This window comes from Bos mutus, chromosome 19 (genome assembly GCF_027580195.1).
Source record: "Bos mutus isolate GX-2022 chromosome 19, NWIPB_WYAK_1.1, whole genome shotgun sequence".
NCBI classification, from domain to species: domain Eukaryota; kingdom Metazoa; phylum Chordata; class Mammalia; order Artiodactyla; family Bovidae; genus Bos; species Bos mutus.
The window spans coordinates 39476326-39480777 of record NC_091635.1 but is presented as its reverse complement, the minus strand read 5'-3'; the positions used below and the strand labels follow the sequence as shown (position 1 = coordinate 39480777).

General features: G+C 52.0%; 1 protein-coding gene across 1 annotated transcript in view; it reads right to left on the bottom strand.

Moving 5' to 3' along the window:
* Nucleotides 1-954: 954 nt before the first annotated feature.
* Nucleotides 955-4452, bottom strand: part of PITPNA (phosphatidylinositol transfer protein alpha) — a 35827-nt gene continuing 32329 nt past the window's right edge. The window contains exon 12 of the mRNA XM_005888236.3: nucleotides 955-3535. The gene's annotated coding sequence lies outside the window, so the exon portion shown is untranslated. The remainder of the gene's footprint in view (nucleotides 3536-4452) is intronic.

Genomic DNA, 4452 nt, shown 5'->3' with positions numbered 1-4452 from the left:
GCCCGGCACGCGGGGCGCGGCGGCCTAGACTCCGCCCCCGAAGCTCCCAGGCTGCCCCGCGCGAGGCTGGCCGGGAGGGGCTGTCCTCCGGCGGTCCGGCGGAAGTCGACGCCACGCCCTCCCCAGCGCGTCCTTTTTCACTATCGGCGAGTGGGCTGTCTGGGTCCTAGGGCACCTATTTCTACAGGTTCCCAACGCCCGGAGGGGCAGAGAGCGATCCGGATGGGACGCAGCCAGCCACTGTACGGCCTGTAATCCACTCTTACCCCCCCAGCTACAGGTAACCTCCCTCCTCTAGGCCACTGAGGGCCCCCAGTTCTCCACTTCCAACGTTCAGGTGTTTTCCTCTTTCCAGACTCGTGCACACTGCTACACCTTGGACACTTAGGGGCTTCTGGACTCGGAAAATAAGCCGTTGGTGAACGAAAAATAAGTCACTACCTCTATCTATGCCCAAACATGAAGATTATTTACTGTGCCAAAGATGATGATTTCCTTCAAATCACTGATTCGTTGTTAGTCTTTTGGGGGTGCGAGGCAGGACCGTGCATGGGATTCCTTTGAAGATCTGATGAGAACCATGACTCTCCCAAGAAAAATGCACGACAGTTTTACAAACATACTTCGTAAGGTTCAGACCCAGAAGCCAGGGTAAGAACTCCCTTAAATGTTTTGCTTGGTAGGAAGGATAAAGGGAGATGTGGAGAGTAGGAGAGACAAAAGCAAGAAGCAAATACTACCAGTAGAAAATGGCCCAAATACTTTGAGGTATGTGATGTTTGTATAAGTAAAATGATGAGCGATTGTCTTAGTTTACAGAAATCCATGTGCCACAATTTCTAGAGGTATCTTGGATCTTTCTAATCCTTCCCTGGTAAAATGGGGGATGTCAGCAAGAGTTTGAGGATATCTAAGTTGTAAAATGGACATGAGAACATCACCAATAAGCTGGACTCCAGACAGCTCTGTCTAGGATTTTATTAGACTGCTTTTTTTTTCCCCCAATATACCTGTATTGGAAGATTGAGACAAAAAGGCACAAACTCACATTAAATAAACAAGGTAATCTAATCAGGTCTACAAAGTGTATTTTGTAAAAGAAGTAGCACTAGGAACCAACCAAAATAAGTCAGGGAGTCCCAGCAGGGACTGTAAGAGAATTGGGGAAGATATACACGTGCCCACAATACTGACCCTGTCCCCTACGCCTCTCCGTGAGAAGCCCAGAGCCCAGCACCCCTCATCCCCCAGAGGCACCGCTGCTTCCAACTGGGACTGCGGCCCTGGAAATCCGATGGAAGCAGCTGGTCTGAAGGGGCATGGCACATCCTCAAAGACTACCCTTGGAGCTAAGCCTTGCATCCTAAGCCCCTCTGAGTGCTAGTCAGTTTGGGCAGGGTAAGTAAGAAGGGAAGGGAGGTACTTAAAAGGTATCATTGCCCAGCAGCGACACTCTCCACGGGGACAGAATAGACCAGGCTCATCCCTCCTTACGCTGATGTGGACTGGAGCCCCAGATCCAGCTGACCTCTGAATCAGCTCACATAGATGCTGAACTGGGGCAACAGGTGGAGGCAGGTGGAGCTAGAGAAAAGGCCCACAAAGAGCAAGCCCCGCTGCTCCCCAAGTTGGAGTGATATGTATGAATCTCAGAGAAGAACTGAAGGAAGAAGACCAACATCTGCTGACCCTCAAACCACGTAAACAATCGTCTGCTTCCATTATCACTGCTTGTTTCTCCCAGGCTAACGCACATCTGGACTTCACTTAGTTGATGAATGAAAGAAGGGAAAGCTTTAAGCACAAATATAATTACAGCTATTACAGAACTTGTAGGAAAACATGTACATTTTTCTCCAGTAGGAATGCCACTTCAACTTGCCCTGTCAAATGCGACCAGCAGTTGGGCTGCTAATAACCAAATGAATTGCCCCAGATCCATTACTATAGACCCCACAAGGTGCGGAGACTAAAAGGAAGGTGTGTTGGGGTATCTTGTGGTCCCAGAGGGGACTCAGTGAAGGCAGGAGCTAACCACGCTGAACCTGTCCCCCCTGCCTTGCCCCAGGGGGGCCACAGGGAAGCAGCCATCAGGAAGTCCCAGACGTGACACTCCCTTATTGCACTTAGAAATCAGTAAGGCAAAACAAACTGACAAAAACCTAAGGACAGATCATCCCATTCTGCTTCTTGCTCCCCTAACAGAGATTTGGTCTCTCGTTAGCTTGAGTCACTGCACACTTGGCCAACAAACTTCACGAGGCTCGGGAGATGTCAAGTGACACCACGGCTATCTCAGATTCTCCCACTGGGAAGGCGTACTCCAGCGCTGCCAAGTCACAGGCGACTAGGAAGCCCTCAGCAGCCTCTGCTCCCCCGCAGGCCTGGGCTTTCACACCAGCCAACTTTGGTAGAATTCGCCACTGCGATCACTCCTGGCTCTTGATTGTCCAGGGCAGAACTCTGCATGGGGGCAGGACAAGCTGAGATCTTGATCCTTTCCGGCCACTGGAGAGGAGGGGGGAACGTGTTCTGGGAAAAAGCTTTTTGCATGCTTGTTTTGTGCAGCATGAAAAGATCAAGACCCCTTGTGTCCTGACCAGCCTCAGACAGAGGACAGGAATCTAAGAAAGCACAGAGAGGAGGGGGTTATTGCTGAGTGGCAGCACCAGCCCAAAAGGGAAGAAGAGTGTGGACACAGAGCTCCTGGGGATGGTGGGAGCTGGGGGGTGGGCACACTATTAGGTATATATGGGGCAGACCCAATTCTAAGGGCCACGTGGGACAGTCCCCTCCAGGAGAGTTGACCCGGGCATATTACAGGCTCTGCAGAGATTCAGACAGAGTAGGCAACAGGAGGGCCAAGGAGCCATAGGTATTTCTAAGACGAGTGACCAGCGATGCGATGACTGGAGCAGGGGTTATCTGTTGTTTAATTTTCAAAACAGACTGGCTGGGCCTTGGGTACTTCCATGGTGCCTAGAGCACTCTTAACAGTGGGTTCCTAGGAGCAGAGATCAGAATTACGAAGCCACACTGATGTTCTGGGCAACTGGGGGGGAAACAAATCTATTTCTGCCTCATCCCCTCTCCCCCCGTGAGCACTCAAAATTGCGAAGACCTGCCCAGGAAGCCAAACACTTCAGTTTATCCCAAGGTTGAAAACAAAGTAAATTGTTTAAATCACCACATCACAAAAGGTAGCTATTTTCAAAGACTAAAAATGTCACTTGGAAATAAAGGGGGGTGGGCAGGGCACACAGAAATGGGTCAAGAACACAATGGTTGAAGAGGGAGGCGCTGTAAATACAGCCGCCTACAACGCCACACATCTCAGAGGGCAGGTTCCCGCTCACACGGGCTGCATAATACCAGACGGTCTATTTGTTCACAACAGTAAAGGGCATCTAGAATTAGCTACGGTAAGGGGTCAGAGTTGCCTGAAGAATGGGCACAGAAGGCTGCGTCCGGAGATGGCCTGTCACTCGGGAGCGTGGAGCTGCTGGGCCTTCCTGTTGACCACTGGCTTGCAAAACTGGAAGAGAAAGAAAACAGAAACACTAAATCATGGACGGGGGAATTTCAAAAGGAGGAAGTATGCCAGGCAGAGCGGGGCGGGGTGAGGGGCGGGGGTGGGGGGTGAAGAGGGAGGGGACTGAGGTCCCAGCGGGGACAAGAAGCTGGCGTCGCCACCACCCGTCCTGTCCTACCCTCTCATCTCCCGGAAGGTCTCCTCAAGCGTGCGGGGCAGGAAACAAGCAGAGGTTCGTGGCACAGCGGCTGAGTCCTGGGCCCCCCAGTGCTAGGCAGCCAGGTTTTATTGGATAACATTATTTTTTCTCAGAGCCAGATGGGGAGCAGGGCCAGGCCTTTCGTTCCGTGCCTAAGCCCCTCTGAGCTGCTGGAGTAAGAGCAAGTCTAGAGGCTCTGGGAGCTGACAGAAGGAAGGATCTTGGGAAGGGATGACCATGTGCAACAAGGGACATCCCAACCTGGTCCTACGGCCTGGGCAGAAATACTCTCCCAGTACCTGAAAGGTGCTGTCTCCGATGGGGACAGTCTGGGATCAGAGGGTACAGAGAGGAAGGAAATGAAGCACCAGACCCAGCGAGGACCACTAGGAAAAGCTGTCTGGGCAGCGAATATTCCAAGGGCTGGGCAGGGAACGGCTCTGGTCCAGGGGGTAAAGGAGCAACCAGAAGACCAGCTTCCACTTGAAATGGCTCCCCTCACGGGAGGAAGAGTCATCAGGTGCAGATAAGCTCTGATGCTCACCCGCTGCCCCCTTCCAGCCCCACGTCCCACCCCCTGCCCGTCTCTAGTGGGTTTGTATCCAATCACATGGATCCCTGAAATGTCTTGAAAGCCATCATCTCCTTCATTATGTAATGAAGGCACCACAACCATCATTACAACTAGAGGGCAGGATGAGGAAAGAGGCGAGGACCCAGA